The sequence below is a fragment of the Falco cherrug genome, chromosome 13 (genome assembly GCF_023634085.1).
Source record: "Falco cherrug isolate bFalChe1 chromosome 13, bFalChe1.pri, whole genome shotgun sequence".
NCBI lineage: Eukaryota > Metazoa > Chordata > Aves > Falconiformes > Falconidae > Falco > Falco cherrug.
Window position 1 is genome coordinate 26,157,209 of NC_073709.1, and position 24,180 is coordinate 26,181,388.

Consider the following 24,180-nt stretch of genomic DNA (forward strand, 5'->3'; position numbering starts at 1 on the left):
AACAATGTCAAGTAGCTGGCAACAAAACAAAACAAAACCCCATAATACAACAGTAGCTGCACGTCTACCAGCAGCAGCACAGCTACCCTCTGAAGTTCTTTATTTGGAACTGGGAGAGGGTGGGAAAAGGGAGGCTTCACATCTTATAAAGCCACTACAGAAACCGGTAAAAGAAACCTTTTTGGTGGTGGGCACACCACGATAAACTGCTGGAGAAGACACACTCTTCCAGCGAGACCTACGGGTGCTGTGTGCATAGACACACTACGTGCACGTACGGAGAAGGGATGTAGGTGGAAAGTGTTCAACACTTTCAGAGGGAAAGGCGATAGTAAACAGTGTACTAGGAGCAAGGACTGAAAAACAAAGTAATAGAATCTTCAAAGTAGTTAGTCTTTCTTGTTTCATGCCAAAGAATTACAATCTGTGCCATTTGCTGGGAGAAGGCAGCTAAGTACAGAGCACAGTCAAGAGGACTGGATTTATCAAAGCCTTGGGCAAGCAGCTCTAGGCTTTTCCTAAAGATGCCTGCCTACTCCCCCGACTTCTGTAGGAATCTGTGATCAACGGTTTGTACCTGCTGGGAGACAAAGAGGCAGAAGCTTTCACCTATGTGTATGTACGTGTACGTCATGGTTTAACCCCAGCCAGCAGCCAAGCAGTGCACAGCTGCTCGCTCACCCCCCCAGGTGGGGTGGGGAACAGAACTGGAACAGTAGAAGTGAGAAAACCCATAGGCTGAGATAAAAACAGTTTAATAGGTAAAGGAAAAGCCACGTGAACAAGCAAAGCAAAACAAGGCGTTCATTCACCGCTTCCCGTCGGCAGGCTCCAGGGAAGCAGGGCTCCATCACATCTAACGGTTACTTGGGGATGATAAACGGCATCACTCTGAACATCTCCCTCTTCCTTCTCCTTCCCCCAGCTTTACATGCTGAGCATGACGCCATATGGAATGGGACATCCCCTTGGTCACTGGGGGCAGCTGTCCCAGCGGTGCCCCCCCCCAGCTCCTTGTGCACCCCCAGCCCCCTCGCTGCGGGGGCGGTGTGAGAGGCAGAAAAGCCCTTGGCTCTGGGTAGGCGCTGCTCAGCAGTAACGGGAACATCCCTGGGTTACCAGCGCTGTTTTCAGCACAGATCCGAAACACAGCCCCATACCAGCTACTGGGAAGAAGATCAACTCTATCCCAGCCCAAACCAGCACTGTGTACAAGTCCATTTCATGTCTGTAAGCAGGGAAGGATCATTCATGGACTATTACATCCCTGGAGTTTTAGAACATTAAATTATTACTGTAAAGGCAATGAAATGTCCAGACAAGGACATTATATCACATTACATATTAATTTCAGCATTCATATTTTTTATACTATTCTTCCTGCATTTTTTGATTAGGAAAGAGAAGTTTCCTGCCCCTCCCTCAGTTTAAATTCAGAAATGCTGACAAACACGCTGAACAGTTAGAGGAGCTGGCTACATGGGAGAGTTACAAAGAACGGTTATTTCTTACTACCTGTCTTTGCAGGCAAGGCTTACAAGAGGAAGGAATCTTCTGTGGCTAAAGGAGAAAGCAAAGTAAGGCAGCTCACCACTGACCGCGTACTCATCCTGCGCAACGGGAGCCAGTATCTGTTTAACTTCAGAGTAAGTTTCCACGCAAAAATTTAATACTCCTTCACAAGTCAAATTCTTTCATACATCAGTACTTTTCATGGATATACTAAGAAAGACCATAATTGTGTATGATCACAGCAATCAACCCCATAATTATTCCACCTGGGACCCTTCCCATCCCTGCCTGACTCACCTATAGCGTCAAGGTGTTAGACCGCACACCGTGAGTGGTGGGAAGTGACTTCAGCTATAAAGTGAGTGACACAATCAAGACCAAACCAGGTTAGCTACTACGCCCCTGGCAGTATAAGTGTTGAATAATAAAAGTCTTCACTTGGACCAAACAGTAACCTAATATCTGTATTTAAAAAAAAAAAATCCCAAAACCACAGAAAGAGAGGATTCATTTGTCAAGTACAAGTACAGAAAACAGGGCACTCATCTGGAACCCTGAAGACATGAATTACAGGTAATATTTTCAAAATTGTCTACGGTCTAGATAATTTAATTAACTCAGGCATAGCTCACTCAGCATCATGGTGCCTGGATTTCTTTTAAACATGAGTTCAAGGTCAATGTTGAGCAACACCCAAAAATCCTAAAAATCCCATATTTTAAGAACCAAAATCCCATTTGGGGATGGTGGTGAACATCTCTGAACACCAACAAGGCCAAAGTTAAGCATGTAGGTGTATTTGCTCTGTGGCCCATGCTATCAGTGATGAAAGAGGAGAACTGTCTGAGGACCACTGAAGCACACATTGGGCTTGCCTCCTGGAGAGGCCTGTTTCAATACATAACCCGTGTGGAGAGGCTGGAACACTTATCACACAAATCCCTGCTTTTCTCCATAACTACACTTCTGAGAGAGCCCAGAGTCAGGCCTTTAGGAACCAAGTTCTGCAGCAGCAATGCTCTTCGGGGAAAGAAGTAGTTTTTCATTAATGTGCTTTCACTGATTTTTTACGTTTGTCAAACCACATCACTCTTCACATCCACTGCCCCCTTGCCCATTGGTCTCATCTTCTCTTTTTAGATTGTAAATCCCCCTAGCCTGGACACCACTTGTAAACTGTTTACCTCCTCCCTTGCAGAAGATGTGCTTGCCTGGTTCAACTCAACATTAGCACGCTTGGTGCATCAGCATCAGCTTGGGGTAAGAATGCTCAGGTCTATCATTGTCACAGTGCTGGCTGGGAGGTTTTCATTTTGCTCAGTTAAGTAGTGTAGTATTTGTACAAACACAAGAATATGTAAGAGATCACGTCTATCTTTGGATTCTGCAGAAACGTTCTTCACCGAGTTCCTAGTAGCCAAGTTAACTCTTTCCCCAGAAAGAATATGCAGCATCCCAAACATCAAGTGAGTGAATGGAAAGCCAGAAATAGAGCCCTGTAGATCAATAGATTTGACTGAGAAAGCGTTTGCATTCTCAGGGGTAGAGATCATTGTGTTTCTAAGTGGATCAGAGATATGATCCTTGGCTGCTGTGAATGGAATGGAAACTGGATGCCATCAGCGGGAGATACAAGTGCTGATGCGGTGAGGTAATGTGGTAAGGAATAGCGGAGTGGAAGGAATGCAGTGCCACTGCCCTGAGGAATCTTAAAATTAGCTCAATCTGGTATTCAAACACTGGGGGGGTGGGGGGGGAAGGAAAAGAAGAAGAAGAAAAAAAACCCACAGCATTTTTACAGGAGAATAATTTCTGAAAGGAGAAAAGGTGTCTCTCAAAATTTCTCTGGACAATCAGCTTGAGTAAAATTCAGTATTTAGTCTATCCTCCCTGTACGAATATAACAAGTAGGTTACAGCCAACCTCTTGCCAACTTGGGGGTCAAAATACCAGCTCCTCACACTGAGGCATCTCCAGTGGGGATGGCATATGTGGGCAAGGCAGTTGGGGAGGTCAAACTGGGATGTCTGACCACTGTGCCCAGGAACCGCGGCATGCAGACGGCCACCACGTGTCGGGCACACCACCATGCGTGAGGTGAGCCTTGCGAGCCGCCTCTTCTGCATAGTGGCTCACTGCGCTATCAATCAAGACCCATGAGGTAGATCACAACTGGAAACTTGATGCAAACCTGCCGCTGACCTTGCCAGAGCCACAACCCTGGGAAGGAGAGGTAGAACTGAAAAATGATGGATTATTTCCACTGAAATGCAAACTAAATTCAGCCTCAAACAGACTATACTTTCACAACTAAATCTTAGAAGAAAGGTTAAGTTTCTCTATAGCTTCTATACAGATAATATCAGGAGTTATGTCTGCTTTGAATGATATCAGTGGTAAGTTTTGCTCTTGTCTCTGATGAGAGTGGGGTTAGCCTGAAAATTAATATAATGAGTCTATCAGAGATGTAGCTGCTTTCATAGGGTTCTTACAGCATTGATTGTCTCCTCTCTAAAGTCAAGATGCTACTGCTTTCTTTATTCAGAGAAGCTAGTTGCCTTTTCTTTCTTCCACGTGAAAGATAATACAGCTCCGATGCACAATGGTTATTAACCTTTCACAATAATTTCTATTATTGTCAGGAATGCAGAGGATAAAGCATAACTGCAAGCCTACCTCAGGGTTACATTTCATGGGCTGGAGGGAGGAACTGTGAATCAAATATTAATGTTGCTGCCTTTATTTTGAAACTGTGTACCATAATGCTTGTAATTACGACTACCCTAATTTTCTCCTATTCAAAATTACAGGGTATTTCTTACCCCTTCTGCAAGTTAAAAATGCCATAGCCATAAGGCAGTCAGAACCCGCTGGTAGGCAATCGGGCTCCCAAGAGAAGCCAACGCACACACCACAGCTGCTTTTTTGCCACACGCTGTCCCAGCGAAGAAGTTAAGGACTGGATGCCCAAGTGAAGATGGGATCTGACCAGAGAGCCAACGTGCAGATTTTACTATTGGTGGTTAGTTGGTACCTAGTTGAAGGTCTAACTATGGACATTGAATTGCGTCTTACACCTTTACAAGCATTATATTAACATTTCCATCAAAAGGGAAAAGAGAAGATAAAACGAAAAATAAAACCTTATTAGGCACCATTCTTAGTGAGTGATATCTGCTTGGCATAGAGCAGACTGGGTCATGTCAAGGAGACGGTGATGCACCATCCTTATGCCAACCCCAAATTCTCTGTATCAGCACTTCTAAATTCTGCTGCTATTCTACCAACTGCGGGCCCTCAGCAAGCAGAAAAAGGAAAGGTAAAATAAAGCCCTGTCATGTCATCTCCCTGCACCACACACCCCTCACAGCAGAAGCAGAGGTGCAGATCGAGAATTAAATAAAACAGAAAGGAGGAAAATTCTCATTGTTGCTCCCAAAGGAGCTTCTCTTTTATAGGGGAAAGCCTTGCCAGGACTTTGCAATCAGATGATAGCACCCCCCGCACCGTTTGAGCGCTGTCAAGGGGCATTATACTCAGAAGATAATCTAGCCCTTGAACTCCCCAGGTACTGGTTTTAAATACCTCTGATGAGATCCAACTGCATCCTATCTGGGTATGCCTCAAACATCTAGCATCACATTTGGTTATGTCTACAAAAACACCAGCCAGGAAGAAAGAGATAATGAAGAATGATTTTAGTCTTTTATTTGAGCAAAAGCTAAACATATGGATCCTGGCACCAAAAGTATGGAATCTGTGATAAAACATATGGATATCCATATGGAAAAAAAAAAAAAAAAAAAAGCAAGCTTCTTGGCCAGAAATTCTGCTCTTGCATTTTCATCCTGTGTGCATGGTGCACCCCCTTCCCTCTGCAGCACTACGCTGCCTGCCGATGGATTAGGATGTTATAAATTCACATGCAAATTTCACAAAATGCTCTACTGTTATCAACTTTATTAGATTTACGAATACAGTCCCGCTTATATTTTTTTATTCTCTTAATCCCTTTCATCACTTAATAGCTCAGAAAGTAATGGATTTCGGTAAAAAGGAGAGGCTTATTACAATCAATCCTGTTGCTCTATCTCTGCTCGACGCTCGACTAATGAAACTTATTTTTCTTCAGGACCTCTACAGGAAATCCTTTCCCAAGGAAAAAAAAAAATGTTTAATATGCTGCAGACTTGTAATACTGCAACTGTATTATTCCTCTCCTTTGGGTGTCCATCCAGAGGTTTGTAAGAGCTATTAATCGTACTTTATTCTCCAAATTCTAGCCTGTAGTGAAACAAGAAGCTACTGAAGCTTATTTAATATGATATGCCAACTTACAGACCAAACGACTGGAGGCCTTGACAGTAACTTTAAACTCCGAGAACTCAAAGATTCATTTTATTTTTGAATAGTGAGGATAACAAGGCCAGAAAGGGCACTTTTATCATAAGGTTTATATCTTAAATACTCCCACTGCTGAGGATCACAAAGCTTTGGTCGCCCAGGTCAGCTTCCTCTAAGATCTCATTTAAAGCATGCCACCTTCATAAGGATTTTTAAAACTGCGTTAGCTCCTTCCTTTGACATTCTTTAAATGAAGAGGCAAAATGGAAAACACCCAACTTTTAACTTCATTATTAAATGCTTTGGTAGCAGGTAAGGAACCATCTACAGGCTTATTGCCCAGCTAAATCTGCAATATTCCAGGCACCCACCACCTCCTGCCCATAGTGCCTGGCTCATTTGCTTGCTCTTCTCTCCATCACCATTAGAGTCCCCTCCAACGCTGTGACGGGGGCTCCAGAGCCTGTCCCTGTGCCCTGGGGGCTGCCCACTGGTGTTACCCCGCATCCCACAGCCAGTGAAGCTGCTCAGAAAGCTCACCTCAACACGGGACAGCCAGCAAGTGGCTTGGACACTACTGTGCAAAAGAACTACGCTTGCTCCTAATACATACGTGCAAAAGGACATGGATATGCTTATTTCACTAGAAAAGCGAGAGGAAAGAAAGAACTTTGGGGTTATTTTTATGCCAGCAAAGAATCAGCATTTTACAGTTTCCTGACACCCCTCCACAGGAGAGCAAAATATGAAATAATCTTAATGCAAGCAAGGGAGTGTAACTACTGACCTACCAAAAGCAAGACACAGGACTCCTTAGAGTTTAAAAGCATCCAAGGAAATATTTTTTCTTGGTTTGTTTTATTATTAATGTAAAAATATTTGTTTGCTGTTTTGTATCTAACCAGGACTGGAAATGGAAGTATCATAAGGCAAGTTAAAAATATCATAGGCATCTGTTTTAGAAAGAGGAGATGCTGGATGTATCCTTGGAACAAGAAGTAAAATTCCATTTCCAACCGATCATATTGTGCTGAAGACTTTGTTTTTAGCCTTGTCTAAAGTCAGGTGTCAACAACATGGGATTTTCTACCTGCTCTGAGGCCAAATCCAAAACCATCCATGAAGGCTACACGATGTAACCAATCATGCAGTACTTAATTAGGAGGTAGCCCTTCCCAATCCAACGAGGTTAAGTTCTTAAGCATAGGAATGACTTCTCCATCTTTATCATAATTAGTATAGTTACTAAAATTAATTTAGGTTTTTGTTGGGTTTTTTTTGATCATGCGAGTAGAAGATGCTTTTACTTAATACAGATCAAGGAAGGGGAATTTGGAAAGCAATGGCTTTATGTGTGGATACAAGCAAAGCCTGATCCTACAAATATCTCACATGGTTAATTTTACTCACATGAGCAGCCTGCTTGCATGAATAAAGTTGCTCACGTGCAGAAGTGTTTGCAAGACTGAGCCCTAAATCCATTAAATTAATGGTGGAAATATATAAAATATATAATTGATGAACAAGTGAATTAGGATTCTGCTCAAAAGTAGGTAGAAAAGGATTATCGCTCAGGCAAGCTTGCTCTCCAGTGACTGTTCCTGATTGATAGATTTGTATAAGGCTGAGTTTCTGATTAGTTTTGAGATATGAATGCTTCAAAATGTAGGAATACAAAAAAAACCCCAACTTTCTGAAAATGAAATGTAATACCCAATTCAATTAAAAGAAAATGCTATGATCTGGAATTGAACCAAGACTTCGGGATAATGTTATTTATTCTGTGCCAAGTTTAGTAGATGTTTTCCAAAATGCCAGTTTACTTGGGTTTTATGGAAAAATTGACCTTTTCACCCAGAACAGAGGCTGCTAATTTCATTAAAGTTGTTAGATATTTTCTCAGAGTGCATCCATGCCAATTCTAGTATTTCATTCCCCTATTTTCATCTATATTCCGCTTGCATGGAAGTGGCCTGACAAAGCTATAACCATGGCATTGTTTCCTGCTCCTGCTGTACCCGCTGCCAACATCCTTCATTATTTGGACTCCGAGAACATTGCAGAGACTTGGAAAAGTGCTGCCCATCCAGCGCAGCCCCCTCCCTGATGGCCAGCAGCCGTAAGCCCCTGGGTCAGGCAATCTGCACCGTGAGCATCCCAGAAGAGCCTGAATCAACTCAGCTGACAGGAGATGAGCCAAGCCTGTCAATTCATACAGCAGCTTGAGCTCATCATCTGTATTTACATAGTTCCTCAATCAAACTCCTGCGCTCTGTAAACTATGTTTATTACCCTTCGTACAGGCCGATACGGTTTTACAGTTTGCTCTCCTTACAGTAGAAGCAGCCAGAGATCTACGCTTGATAGCTATTTTCTCCCTTAATTCTCTCTTTTAAGAGGGAGGGAGCAGTTATTACTTGCCAAACCAGCACATGTTCACAGAAAAGAGTGCGGTCAAGTGGTCAGGAGCAGAGCTGATGTTAATTAGCAATGAAATGAGGAATGAACCAGCATTAGCCCTGAGACTAATCAATGGGAAAATCACTCCAAGCAGGCAGCTTAATGAAGTACTGTACAGCTGTTTATTTTTAGTCTGCTTTAGCCCGACAACAAAATCCCGATTAATTAAAAAAAATAATAAATCTTTCTAAAACGTATTTCCTTGTACAGCCTTGCTATAGCTCTGTTTAGTTTGGCTTTTTTTTTTTTTTAAATTGTATTTGTCCCTATCTTTCCCTGGCAATTAAAAGCCCAGCTAGAAAAATTAAGGCAGGTCACAAAAACATGTACCCATCAGCGGCACATGTTTGTCATCAGCCATAACCTGCCATCCCACAGGCAGCCTGTTCAGGGCCTTGCACAGAATTTAACTCCCTGCCCCTCGGCGGCGGCTGCCAGAGGGCACAGCACCCTGGTCCTGAGCATGCGCCTGCCTCCCCTGCACCGGGGGTGGGCTGTTGGAGGGAAGGATGAGACCCGCGGCACAATCTGGGCAAGGCAGCTTTGGTCCCCTGGCCACCACAGAGCTCCGCCGGGACCCTGGGTGAGGACACCAGTGCGCAGTGCCTAAGCATGTTTGAAAACCTGGGCTTTGCTCTCGGTATGACGTGATTCCTCGCACGCAATAGCACTTCCCAAACATTTGCATTGGATGGTCATGGGTGAATCGCATATTACCTGCCAAACAATACCCGACAAAGGCATCTGAGGACAACGAGCAAGAAGCCACCCCTTCGCCTTCTCTTCTGGGCATCACTGCACTGCACACAGCACGGGATGCTCTCAAGGGATCCCACCAGCCTTCTCCCACCCTCAACCCCCCGTGCCACAAGCGCGGCCCAACCCTGCCGCTTCGCCGCCGCACCAAGCGCTGCTCAGCACGCCCGGGGCAGCGGGCTGGGAGGGTGCGGAGGGCCCTGAGGCGGGCAGCCTCCCCCACCACGGACCCTGGGGCAGGAGACCTGCCCGCGCCCTGTGGCACTCCCCCAGAACCTTCCTTTTATTTCGACCCTGCACCAGGCCCTCCCTACAGTGAGGGCTGCTGGTGGAAGAGGCTAGGCCAGAAGCCTGGGGACTAAAGCCTTGCCCCTCGTAACACTGGATCAGAAGGCAGCACCATAATATAAACTGATTTAACTAGCTGAAAGTCATTCCAGTTTGAAATACTGAAAAGCAAGAAGAATTGAGGTTTTCCTTAGTTTCTTTCTCTTGAAGACCAAATTCACTTTGTGGTGCTTTCCTGCACAACAGGACACAGAATGGCATTTACATGGCAGTAAAATTTATTATGGCTTAGACTTGACATTAAAAGCAGGAGTTTTAATACCAACAGTAACATGAGTTAGAGACACAGGAGCATGGCAACCCTCCTCAGGCAGTTCCCACCCCCAAAGTAGAAACAGGCACAGGTAAAAGGTTGATTGAGACCTGCTTTTATAGGAATTTTTTTTTTTTGTACTATGTGTATTAGACAATTCATTGTTTGTTTGATCAAAGTCCTCTCACATGCTAACAGAAGGGTGATTTGGGGAGAGGAGTTTCTTAATCTTTCCAAATATAATCAATAAACCACCTCTGAAACCGTGTTCAAGAAAAAAGGGGAAGCAAAAAAAGAAAGGGCAGTCTCATGCAGGTTCATTCTCCGAGCTAAACGTGCATCTGCATCTTTAGGGATTTTTTTTTTGTCTGTATGTTGCAATAAACATCACTCTGTGATCCTTTAGATGAAACCTGCTAACCCGTACCCAGCAAAAGCAGCACAAACCACGCAAATCACTCTTCGCCAGGAAGAGAAGAAATCTTTAAACTGATATTATCAGCCCCTCTGTCAGAGACAATTTCTAAGTCAAATTCACCTCCTGAAAGACGGAGACATTACAGTAAATGTATTCATTAGATCTCGAGTGACAAGCCTTAATTAAAATGTACTGTGTTTGCAAAACGAGAACCAAAATTGAAGACACTCAAGTACAGTAAATATATCTTCTGCACTAAGCAGAGCAAGACAGACACTAGCTTCCATTGAACACTCGACATAATACTAAAAATATGAATACTATAGATATATTTCAATAACATAGTTAGAAAACTTTTGACACAGCATGATATGGGGAGCATACATACCACAATATAAATTCAGACAGACATGTCTGCATTCTTAAACATGAATTAAGTGTCTTAAAGACTCTATTGTATAGGTAAAAAGCATGTTTTACCAGTTTCTCTTTAGGCATTAATTCCACAACCTACCGAAATAAATATTGCTAATGCTTTTCACTTCAATAACTCCATTCATGCAAAGATCACAACATTTTGCAAACTTTAGTTAAACAAACTGCCTGGTGGGAGAGGCAATGGATATAAAAGAATTGACTGACTACTAGGAGGCTGAGGTGGAAGATCATACCTGTTTAATAGTACACCGTCGTATTATAAATTTCTCAAGATTAGCACACACCAACACAGTAGACAAAAAAGGCCTTTTTTTTTTAAATAAAACCCTCAGGAAAATTTAAGTCTTGCTACAAAAACATGACCCCATTGAGAAGAACCACTACTCCTGCAGTTGTTTTCAACTTGTTTATGACTACTTGCAAAGGAAGCGAGGGGGGTTATCAAAGCCATCCAAAGGTACCTACTTGCAAGACTTTATTCCGTTCAACTGTAAAGTCTGATTTTCAGAGCCTTTTTTGGGTTGGTTTGGGGGGGTTTTTTTAGGGTTTTTTTTTCCCCTCTCTTTTTTTGTTTTTGGCAGGGGGTGGGAAGAGCCACTGTGAAACAATAATTTGTTAAAAAGTGCAGACCTGAAAAACAACATCACCAGCCAGGTAATCCCCTTTATAGGCCGATTTGATAGCTCAGGGAAAGCTAAACAAAGGCACAATGCTCTGCAACCACAACAGCTGGGTTGGAAATTGCTACAGATTGTTAGGAGGAGCTGCAAACTAGAGATAGGCAATGAAAAGGTTAGAAATGATAGTTTAAAAAAAAAAAAAAAAAAAAGACAAATTACTCCAAAGACCATATTCTTTAAATTGTTGAAGCAAAACATGTTTATTTGATTTGTTTGTATGCCTATTACAAAAATGCTACTTTGGGATTCTAGGAACCCAGTCTGTCAATTTTTCAGCTTCTGCGCTTTCATGGTTGCTTAGAGCTGTTTAATGCAAATACACTTCCAATAAGAGATTTCATGCCCCTAAATTACACCCAGTTAAGGGCGAATGAAAATGTAAGGTAAATAACTATAATCAGCCATATTATCTTTCTCTTGGCACCTCTCACTTTACAGGCATATTTAAAGGCATCTCTGGGGTCCTATCCTTTTTAACAAGCAGCAGCGTATTTCCTGGAATATTACTTACGATGCTATGCTGTGAACATTACACAGGTTAAAATGTTACCCAGAGACCTAGAAAGAATTGCATCTGTTGCAGAGCCACACGCTTGTTGCCGTGTTTAGGAACATCTGAAAAGACTAAAGAAAATTTTTAGCAATGGGATGAAAATGAGACTAAGACCACTTAAGTCAAGTCTGCATGTCCAAAGATGTGGATCAGCGCTGTTGGGGTGTAGCAATTTAAGGCAAGAAAAATGAGAGTACACACTCCTGGTACTTACCAAGGATGCTTTGGAAAGTACTCAGGGTTCCAGGTTGTTTTTGTTTTTTGTTTTTTTGTTTTTTAAAAAAAAAAGTACAGGAACTTAAAACTGTTTCACTCCCACTTAGTTTTAAGATAATAAAACCACGTTTGAGAAAGAAAGGTGATGTGAACATAGCTATTACCAGCCTCACAGTCCCTTGCTGTCTCCACGAAAAAGTATAAAGTGATAAGCAATAATCAAGGAGTAACTAATTACTCACTTGGCAAAGAAAATACAGAAGAATGGGAATCTTCAGAAGCAAATATATCCCCAAAGTCCTTCAAAACAAATTTGGATTATTCTGAGCAAGCTTGAACCAGCAGTTGGGCAGGCTTTTTTGTTTTGTTTTACAGGAAGATGACTTTAGGCTTCTACAAATAAATATTCTTCAACTGAAAGTGACCTAGCACTGACCGAGTTAAACCAGAGGAACTCTGTGAAGGAATAAATTCCTCCAAACTCAGATCAACGTAGCTTGCCTCTCACATACATCCCAGTTGCTACCAGACCTTTATTTACCAGCTTTTTATTATCAAAGCTATTTTTACGTCATTAGTTTGCAGATCTACTTATGCTGAGGTTCTGCTTTCTCCTTGGAAGCAGTTTCTCCATAAATCAAATTCCATGTGGCCATTTGTCTTTTTGTGAAGCGGTCCACAAAGTTCTCAACCAATCCACCCCTCTGTGCAGCACCAGCAACAGGTCTCACTCGACAATTTAAGTGAACCTTGCTTATGCAAAGTTGTGCTAGACCCTGTGTAGAGATTAATTTCTTCCCACGTGGGCAAAGAAAGTGTGGAGAAAAAGTAGCAGCTCAGGAAACAGCCACACAGCTCCTTGTTTGTGCTACGGGCATGTGAGGTAACCTTTGGAAGTCACAGTTTATCTTAGCCTCAGTTCTCTATCCATAAACAGTTAGGGTAACAGCTTCACAGGGTAAAGTCCACTTTTTGTAATCCTCAGATGAAAAATGCTGAAGAGGAACAAACTTGGATAAATAAAGGACTGCCCCGGTTAGGGTGCATCGGGCTGCTAAATACATCAGTCCCAAGGACGGGTCTTCCAATGTTATTATGGTGTTCCTACTATGACAGCACAGCAATGCAATAGTTTCCTTGATCTTTCATCAGCTCAGGGGGACCAGAAACACCTGTTCAGCTCCTGTAAAACCCGAACAGGCACTTCTGGTCAGGCTGAAAGACAAAAACATTTGATTTCTGCATTCTGTTGCACAGCCAAGATAAAAACCATTAATTTATATTAATAAATAGCTACATTTTGAGCACAGTAAGAATTTGGAACAAAATATTGAAAAACCCCCACATATTTCTCTGAAAATCAACGTGGGTTTGGGGGCAGCCAGACACATCACAGACCTATTTTTCCTGTTCTCTTAATACCTGCCATCTGCCAAGCACCTTCTCTCATCTGTGCAACGCTGCCCACTCCACTGCTGGAGAGCCATCTCCCCCCAATGCCAGGGATGAACGTACAGCAAGCTCCTGACACAGCAGCGTTTCACAAAAATGATGAAGGTTCACAGGGAAGAAGATACAGGTGACTGCTCTCCCAAGGTATACTACTCTCAGTGTCACTCTAAAACATCATTAAACCCACCAAGTAAATGCAAAACCACCCCCCAAAAAAACCCCTTCCTCTTCAGTGAGTTTTATCTGTGACTGTATTAAATGCATCTGGAAGTGTGACTTTCAAATATCCAGGGTTGTTATTAGCACTCACCTAACCCCCATCTCGGCACCTGACAGAAGGAAGCTGTACACAAGACTTTGATTTGTCTTTTTGAATTAGAAGACATTAAGCACCCAAACTCTCTCATAAAAGATCTGAAGCGTAAGCTACATAACGTCCGTGCAAGTAATGTTTTTTCCCACTTAATCCAGACCTTAATGATCAAGAGATATCAGAAAAGTGTCAGAGGAGATAAACCAAGTTATCCCTAATAATGCATCTACGTCTCCTCACCAGCAGCAGCTGATCTGGGAGCTTCGTTCCTGCACCAGGGATATACAAAGACCTCAAACCTTAGATGTCAATACAATACGCTTGTTGATTCACTGGGAAAAATTCAGTCATTGTGCTTCTGAGTTCCTGTTACAGTTAGCGATGCTTTGAGGCTCCCAGGATAGACTCCGTAAATAAAAGGTACTGCAGGACACGACACAATTCTTTTCTCTTTGTCTGTTCCAAGGCACGTTTCCTTCGCTTTCTGAAGGGTGTAACAGCATATATTCCATGGAAATGGGGATCAAGAAGTGGTAGGAAGTATCACCACATTGTCCCCAGTACCAGCACACGGTGGAACTGTTACCATCTCTCAGATATTGCTTCTTCTCTCATCCTCTCTACAAAGGAAACAACTCTCACAGCATTTTGTTTGTGTTGTAAACAGAGACCCTGTGGCTGTGACAGGGAAGGCAAGAATGAGGACAAACACGCGCTCAGTGCACAAGACCAGACACGTGACTGGGAAGTTGTGGGGAAGCCCACATAACCATTTCAGACCATCCCACAAGAAAATCCTGCCTGGAGCACAGACTAACTCTGCACTTGTGCAGAACACTGGATTTTGAACGTCAATAAGCCTGAAATGACCAAGATGAACAGACTACTGCGTTAAACTCCCTGCATAGCTCTCCATGACTCCACTAGATTATTTTTTTTCAGGGCGGGGGGGGAACAAACTTAACACCATTATTGCAGAGCACTCCACTGTGCCAGAGGCACAAAGCCACTCGTCACAATTTTCGTCACAGGACTTTAATAAAAATACCCAAGCAAGGCCCAGCCACAAAGAAACTGAAAGATAGAGACCCAGGATTCCAAATGGGATTTAAAGCTCCCTGGAAGCCAGCGCTAGGATGCTCACCAAGGCTCGCACTGCTGAGGCCACACGCTCCTACATGCTGTGCAGAACAGACTAGTCCAAGTGCTACCGCCTTCAGGTCCAGGGACACCAAAAGGCTGTGGGCTGCAAGACAAAGGAAGCCATCTCTTGCCAGAAGGGAATATAGTCTTCCGTCCCCTAGAGATAACGCAGATCATGTTTTGTGGACATCACAATGTGAGAGATTTCAAGCAGGCTCCTGAACTGCAGGCACATATTTTTAGATAAACTGTTGTTACCAACTGTTAGCACTGGTCTCTCCTCTTCATAATCATCAGCTCCATTTTAGAGGAGTTCAACCATCAGCGGTTCCTCAAACATCCCTCGACTGGGCAAAGGCAATCAGCCATCTTTCTGGCCAGCACCACGGTCCTCGACAGGAAAGGCCAAGGAGAAAAGTCATCTGCACATTGCAGCAACTTGGCACTTGCATCAATACTGCATTTTCAGTTTATTTAATGTCTATGAGTAACTGGAGAGAAAATATCATCAACTTTTAGGACTTTCCAAGTGAGATGCCTAGGAACAGAGGTGCTGCTTCCCTGCTTGGCAGGTGTATCCTTTCTGAAAGAAGCTCACAAGCCATTCCAGAGCACACAAACCCTGCCTTTTCCTTTAGTCCTTAAAACACAGCAGGGACTGGGAACTTTATCCCAGCACAAGTAGAAGTTTTCCCACTGAATTCAATAGGCTGTAGATCAGCCAAAGAAACAGCCGTCTCATTTTAAGGGACAGGTAATTCCTAAGGTTTCAAAAAAGGCTTTAAGCCTGTATTCATAGATATTAACAGCATTTCAACTAACCAAAAGTGTAGAAGTCATCACCATACCCAAGTATGATGTCTGCTCTTCCCACTTCCAAACAGTTTAATAGATGGCTCTTTCTTTTTCTGACCGACACTGTACAGCCCACAGCCAGTGTCAGGTCAGACGTGTGGAGTTTTTCCTTCTACGAGGCACTTCAGCATCTTACAGCCTCGGCCCCAATTCTGCAAGCGGTTCTGCAACCTGCTAAAAGCAGGATTTAAGGTGTCCCAACATGAAGTGCTAAAGAAACTTTACTTGTCTTACTTTCAGTTTTCTTTCTCCCCAAGTCTCATTGTTTGGCCTTTAGAAGCAGACTGCTCATTTTTCATTAATTTTCAATTCCAGGTCACCCATGAGGAAATTTGGCTGATCAATAATGGGAAAGATTTTTACAGCAAATTATTTTTTAATTTTTAAGATTAATTGAAAAATAATTGGTTATAAAAACATAAAAGCTTTTGGTTTTGTCAAAACAAAGTTTTAAATAAAGCGTTTAATACACAGCTACCACCATTCCTTTGAAGACCAAGCAAGCAGCAGAGGTGAAAGCTTGGCATGGCCAGGAGTAAAGCCATCCTCCCCAGCTCCCTTTCACAGCACAGAGGCCTCAGCTCCTTGCTAATCATTATTTGTCACTCCATGCATAATTGCAAAGCACATGCTGGAAGAGGGAGAAGATTCCTCCCTTCTGTTCCCAGGGCTCAGACCCTGAGGCTGGTAAGAGTGAGCTGCGGGCTGGATGCGCTCTCAGGCATCAGCATGCCAACTAGCATCCAAGACTTGGACTTCTTGTCTCTTTGGGCTTTGTTTTGTTTTCTAGATTGGTTTTGGGTTTTTTTTGAAGGGGAAGGGTGGTGGGAAGGGTGGTGTGATGTGGTGGTGTGCGTGTTAATTCCCACCTTGAATAGCATCACCACAAAACTTGACAGAGGCTCTCTACAGGCTTTATGCTTCTTCACAGTGTACCTTGCAGAGAAGCGTGGAAGTCTCCACTACGCTTTTCATTCTGCTTTCTTAAAAATGTACCTTTAAGAAGGTTTTTATCTGTTTGTTCTACATTTGAGGGGCTTTCCCTGTACTTGCTTAGAAATGCCCTGACCCTCAGGGGAGGGACCTCACGACCCCCTCAGGGCTGACACTCTTCACTCAACTCTGCACCCACCTACCACCAGATGGGCACAGCTCTACCAGAAATATGTTTTTTTCACACAAGGTCTGACACCGAAGTCCCTTAGGTCTTTGTCTGGTGGCTACCTAAATGGTAGTAAAACATTTCACAGCAGTAAACAACACATCCCAGCTTTCCCGGCCCCATTAAATTCCCTTCACAGAGCAGATTTTAAGGATCCGAGAGTGTTACTGTGGAGCATGTAACAAGGCGCTCCTTTTGCCAGCGCAGTCCCTGCACAATCAGCATCTAACTCATTGCTTTTCAATGTGTTTTGAAGTCCCCTGAGTAAGGAAAACTCTACATCCCACAGACATCTATGTGAGAAATATGAAAGACAACACAGTGGTGTGGTCTTGGACATGAGCCTTTTGCTAGGATTTGAATCCTGGCTAGTTATGTGGTATTGGCATATTTCATCTTTGTTTTAAAATAAAGCTACTACACTTGTAAGAAAGGAAATTCAGAGAGCAATTGGGATGTTAAGCAGAGTCACGAGTCTAATACACAGGCTTCAGTTTTCTATTTTATAACTAGGAAACATTTTTTTTAAAGGTAGTTCAAGAAATACCTGCTTTCAGAAGATTATGCTGTTACTTTTGTGCAGACTCAACCTGAAGCCACAAATGCTGACGACAAATTATTTGTAGGAACTGATTGCAAGTTCACATTATGTTTGCTTTAAAAATATACATAATTACTATGATTAAGGGTGTCTGTCCATCCCATAACAGCTATAAAAATAATAGAAAGAAAGATGGGAACAACACTTCTGAAATCCCTGGACTCTTAATTCGTGTCCATTGATGCAGCTACAAAACTTTGACACCTTACTTGTTTAAACTTGCCTGGGTATTTTTGTTCAGCAGTCAAATGCTAAGGAGGAGAGCTCTTAAGTTGGACAAACAGCTGAAATCCAGAGACGCACTCTCTAACTTTTTTGTTTTTTTTTTTTAGTAAATTCTTTCCCACCAAGGTAGGAGGAGGCAGGCAGCTTTAAAATCTGAAATATTTTGCTTATCTAAAAATAATAAGCAGTAGATATTTAACAAGTGTTGTTCACAGGTACTTTTCTGAAGCCATAGGCCAAAGCTAGCACAGCCCTGTGCTCACGTGGAGCAATTTATATGAGATGGGCACGACTGCAGCCTCCGTGCCACCAGACCGGCTAGCCGGCCATGGGTTGCAGTGCTGGGAGTGTGCCTCGGCAGTGATGCCAGCTTGCTACTTTGAAGTGAAATTTTTCCAATAAACCTAAGTGATTTTGGATCCCAACTGCAATAACAGTTGGGATCCCCATTAGACGCTTCTCCATCCCAAAGCCAAAAAACTGCGATATTAAAAAAGAAGCCATTCCCCACACCTGCAAATGGTTATGAGGGCTTAGACTTCTTTCATACAATTGGTTTGCAGATACATGATGAATACATGGCTAGTACACACTTACAGATCCTGAGACTGCATCAGCAGATCAGCTAATTGTGTTAATTAGCTATTTGCATGCGCAATTACCTGATTTGTACAAGCAGCCAAGGTGATCGTACATGTAAATTAGGCATGGATTTGCACAATTTACTCCTCTGAAAGTCTGCTATTCTACTTATTTTTAAGCACCAGAGATCAACAGCTACAGAAGAGTCTGGCGAGTTACTGCCCTTATGGTTCCTACACTGAAGGAAGTTTTACACTCCTTTTGCATGACTTCTACACCACCACAGGCAAGCCCACCTGCACGCACCCTCACACAACCATGCATAAAGAAACGGGCACATCACCATCAAAGTCATGCAGAAAGGAGTGACCTGCATTCCCACACAGTCCTCTCATCAAGACAGTGTTCTTGTCTCCTAAAGGTCTTATTTTCCCCCTTTTATCTCTTCAGTGCTGGGAACTGCTGAGCTTAAAGTAAACTTGATTTTACTTATCACAACAAGCTCAGGAAGCTCTACAAGGAGCAGAAACCCAAACAGCTCTGATGCAAACACTCAGTCTGAAGCCCCGAAGACTACTTAATGTTTAAAACCCCACTGCTGCTGTGCTGACTCACTGGTTAGGGGGTTTCAAACACAAACAGGTCACCTACATTTAATGGCAAGTTATACCATAGCCTGCCGAACAAATGGATGCATATGCCACCATGGGGCTGTTCAGGGATTCCAGACTGAAGCACATTGCTATTATAAAAAGCAAATTCTCTGAGGACTACACACCTCTCCTCCCCTCCCAAGGTAACATCTTTAGCTGAAGAGGGATTCAGGATAGGACAACATGGGGAGTAAAAGCTCAGCGATGAAGTAGTGCGATGCAATCTCAAATACAAGTATGTTTCTGCCTGCTTTGAAGTGGCAAGGCAATGAAAAATTTTCAGTTCACCAGGGACAAGAAAACCACTAGTTCAGCCAAGAAGAAACAAATGCCATAAGCTGAAGAAGGCCAATACCCACATGTTCACGTCAGAGAAGTGTGTGCTTGATACAACATAGTCAAGTTGAAGGTTAAAAACAGGTCTCCAGTCTCAAGTGCCATGCACCTCAGTGTCTCAATAGCTGTGGTCATCTACACGACTTCCTCAGGGAGAAAAGGCACTTGTGTTAGAGATGAAATAATTCAAATGACTAGACTTTATAAATAGAAAGAGGTCAAAACCCTACTTCTGTCCCTCAATGTGTATTAGTGGAGCAACTGTTGTGCTGTTGTCTACAACTTTTTCCCTTCTTAGCTAGAAGATGCTCCCCTGGCCTCAGGCAAACCGCCTGCTTTAGATGCATACAATGTAGCTCCTTCCATCCCACCGTCCTTCCTCTCCTCACCAGTAGTCACTAAAACAAAAGACTCTTCCAGCCAATGGTCCTGACCCAGAGGCAGAGCTGTTACGGCTTCACGTACAAGATTCATGTAGCAACACCACTGTAAATTTTAAAGACAAATTACTCCTCAGGGTTTTTTTTCAGAGCACTGAGGGGTACAAGCGTATGTAATCCAGTAGGGACCTCTGGAAGAACATCAGGGCTTCACTGAACAATTTCTGATGTAGCTGTTGATAGTTAAGAGCAGTTAACGGGGCAGGACAAGTGTTGCAACACTGCAGCTGAGCACCCTGACTGATCCACCACTGGAAGGAGTCTGACTCATTCTCCCATGGCTGAATATTTATGCAGTCCTTTGGCTTTAAGGCTGGTACCACTGAAGACTGAGCTAGAAGAACCTCCTGTAACCTTCCAATAAAGGAGCACATTCTTCCTTTGTTTATATTAAACAAAGGAGGCAAGCTGAATGTTCACTTACCGAAAAATTCTGGGTACTATAAATACATTCAAAATAGGAGTCAAGTTGCGATTCCACATCCAAATGCAAGTCAACCCCTGTGAGACCTGGGGAATACAGAAGAGCCAGCTGCAGCTCAGCCCAGCACTCCTCCCTGGCACCCTTCCCCAAGCGCCTGTGTTCAAATGTGTTTATCTGGTCAGGCCCAGGTCAGTCCTGTGCTGCCGGAGCACCTCCCGCAGCTGGAACATCCAGAGCAGGTAGCGCTCCATGTTGTAAACTGCTCATGCAGCAGGACTGAGAAAAAGGCATCTCCTGGTCACCGGCTGTTACCGACTACAGGAAAATGAAAATACAGCACCTCCGCACCTGTTCACCTGATGGTGAAGGAAGGAAAAGCCATTACCGAGTGACAGGAGACGAAAAACCAAAATCCACTTCAGCAACTCATCCCAGCACTGGTGATTAATCTCACACTCCCACAGCCTGATGCACATTAACCAGATAATTAATAATTTCTTTAGGGACTCCAGCTCGGCAACTGTTTTATCAACCTGCACAGCATTAGGAGAGAGATGCTGCATTTGTGATCAAACTGCTGGAAATACGGAAATGTTCTGCAGGAACAGTAAAAGCTTCAGAGCAATCTGTGAGCCCAGTTTTACAAGTAACTGTAACATATGTGCAGAAATCAAGGCTGCTCCTTTGTCAGTGCAATCACCAGACTCAAAACCTGAGCGAGATCAGCATAATAAGAATAATTAACAGCGATGCCCAACTCCCATCCAACCCCATCTTTCCCCAACAGAAGTGCTTTTCAGTAGCATTTTTTTTTTTAAGATACATTTGCCTGATGCAGTAACATAATACACCCGATCATGCACTTTCACTATACTTGGCATGGATAATAATTCAGATCCATTTACCTTAACATCAAAAAGGTTAAATATAAAAAAAAAAATATCCAAGTGTCACAAGATGTCCAAATTCTATCAGCCAAAGGCTTTCAAGCAATTCAGCGAGAAGCACGGCAGCATTTAGCATAGCTCTTGCTATGAACTTTTTGCCATCCTCTGTGCACTCACGCTCCACGTTCAAGGACAGAGTCATAGAGGATCAGAAACACAATACCTAAGTGCTGGCACCACATTATCTCCCCCCAGCACTTAAAAATGGACTGCTGAGAAAAATCATGGTAAGTATTCTTTCAGATATTAAACTCTCCAGCGTGTTAGATATATGTCAGTATCAGGTGATTAAGAATGACTGATAATTAATAAATCACATCCACCAAGTGATTGGGTATTATTTCTTTCAGCCTCTGAAAAGAAGAGCTAGATTCACAGTTCTGCCTAAATAATTCTATCTTTCCAATCGAACAATCTTGCATAACTGCTGCTAGCAAGGAGATGCTCCTTTTTCTCAACAGGCTTCAAAACAGTAAGTTATTTCGCTGCTTTTCTACTGATAGTTTGTTGTCATTCCTGTACAGGTAAGGAAACAAAGGCACATCATGTGTGAGTATCTTTAAGCCTCCCCACCACAGAGTGGGTTCTTGAAGTCTCTACCGGTCCTTTCATCACGTAACTATGCTTCCACCTGAGAGAAAGTTGCAGGTTTTGGCTACAGCTCAGCAGAGTATCTGCCTTCTAAAAGATATTCTGCTCTTAGGACTCCAGTCCTGGAAACGTGCCCATGCAGAGCTCCAGCAATAGGCATGCACATCTGCCCACACCAGCGCAACTGCAGGAGTGGGCACGCATCTCTGCGTGCATAGTCCAAAATGTTATGTTTTCTCCAAGGTCTGTTCCAAGACTAGGTTAGTAAGAAAGAATGCATTTTCTTTTAGTACATAACATGGCTTAATTTGTATTTTCCTTTCATATGATGTTAGCTGAATGACGTAATATAGCAATTTTTTAATCATCTACTTTAGTATTTATATGACTGCTCACCACATTATTTGAGCCCCTTCATTTTCATAGTGTCAGTTACCATTATTCCATTAAATTAAATCCTTTTACAAGCATCTTTCTATAAACATGCACTAGAGATAACATAGCCACATGGTGAGGATTCACAGACTACAGTAAGCAGATTACACCTGTCTTGATTTTTGATGTAGCTGTTGGCAGAGTATATTCTCCCATCAAACTGCACGCAGATCTCCTCATTAAAGCTACAGGGGAGAATAATTACAGAACAGTACATTGCAGTTTACCAATTGGTCTTGCATACATAATGGCCTATGAAAGAAAAATGGCATCCTCCAACAGCTGGGAAAATCTTTAAATTGTTATTAGTATTATTATAAAGTAGCCAACATTTTAAACTATCCAATAAGTTGCCTCCTGTATGCAAAGCAGACAGATTTAGTGATTGGGTCCAAAAAGGTCTTAGACTCCCAGTCTATAAATATAATTATTTTTCCCTTTGCAAACACTCCATTCCCCAACCTTCTGTTCTACCGTAAAATTCACTCCTCATGAGAAATTACGCTGATTGCAGAGTAAGCCTTGAAAGCAAATAGGTGGTTTTCTGGATCTCCTAAGCCCTGCTGTTGAGCGTTAAGCATCACACCCTCACTCCTTGGTGGGGAAGTGGTGAGCTCGTCAGGTCCCCACCATCCTCCTCCCACCAGCCAGCCAAGGGAGAGGGGAGTCACGATGGCAGCCTGTTACCTCCAGCCACATCCAAGACTTTCTTCCAGCCCTCAGCACCACCAGCAGGCCTCTTTGCTTGGCAGCTCCAGCGCCCCCTACCCCAGATAAATGGCGCTGGGGAGCCAGCAAACATCTCCAGATGGTGCAGAAGGAAGCAACCCCCTGGGGTTTCTGTCCCTGGCCATTTACACTCCAGGGCTGAAGCATCCAGAATATATTGAACTGATAGTCCTGTGGAGCGTCGGGAAGACTGCTTTTTCACCCACGCTGATAGTTATGCCATCTGACCTGCTTTGGTGTTAACAGATAAAAGGCAAATCCATTTTGATTTGGATGCCATTTACATTGTCAGATCCCAATAGTCAGGCCCTTCAGCAACCAAACCCATCAGTTTTCAGGCACCACTATTCAATACCAGCTCTTATTCCTCACACAACACTCGACATAAGGGAAAAAGCACAGATACAGGAAAAGCCAAATTCTTTAGATGAAACAAAGACAAGTTAGCAAAGCTAACTTTTCTTGCCAGCCAAGAAGCAAAACATCCGAAGCACATATTTGGGCCCCAGCAGGATGCCCTGATGTGCTCTCCTACTCTGCTAAACCAGGAGATGAGGAAGTTCAGTGACAAAAGAACATGCTGGTGGACCGGCCCCACATATTCTGGTTCTCCCAGAAGATTTTCACATGATGAAGGACTCCCAAAGACATCCTTCTGCACAAGCATCCAACAACCACCTTCTTCCAGCTCTGAAGAACACATGAGCCACCTCAGCGTGTAGAGGGACACTTACCACGTAAAAGCATCTAATTGCTAGCAGTGTTAAAATCACTGAAGAACAAAATTGCTCTGTGTAACAGCTTTCAGTACCAGCACTGCAAATGACTTGTTGCTGCACTTTACCCAGCTGCACCTCCCAGACGAGCTGGCACGCTTCAGGCTTTCTTCCAGTCTCTATCAGCTCGTTACTTGTAACGGAGATGTGCTGGCGACAGAAGCTGAGCAGAAAACCAAACAGAGCAGAGCCTGCTCAGGCAGGCAGGCAGCCCACTACCAGCCTGGTCACTCCTATGGACCGGGAAATCTTTGGGTTTCTCTTAGACAGCTCCCCATCTGCAAGGCTGCAGGGCAAGGCAACACTGAATACTCAGAGGTTAATTGGCTGCAGGCTAAAAGAGATCACCCAGTCCGACCTCCTGTGCAAACACTGGCCATTAACTTTCACCCATTTTAAAACTGCTTTGCCTCAATAACTCCAGCATTTTTTTATTTTTTATTTTTTTTTTTAATTAGTGAGATTGGGTAGAGACAATTCCTGGCCACCTCAATCACTGCTTACCTTCCTCAGAAAAAGTAGGAAGAGAGAAAAAAAA

General features: G+C 43.2%; 1 protein-coding gene across 27 annotated transcripts in view; it reads right to left on the minus strand.

Moving 5' to 3' along the window:
• ESRRG (estrogen related receptor gamma) overlaps nucleotides 1-24,180 on the minus strand; it is a 408,187-nt gene that overhangs the window by 263,938 nt on the left and 120,069 nt on the right. Inside the window, exon 1 of one of the 27 annotated variants that reach the window (XM_055725773.1) lies at nucleotides 23,601-23,817. The exons of 25 other annotated variants lie outside the window; for them this stretch is intronic. The gene's annotated coding sequence lies outside the window, so the exon portion shown is untranslated. Of the gene's footprint in view, nucleotides 1-23,600; nucleotides 23,818-24,180 lie in introns of those variants that run through there. One more of the 27 variants, XM_027809205.2, reaches the window with a different exon arrangement.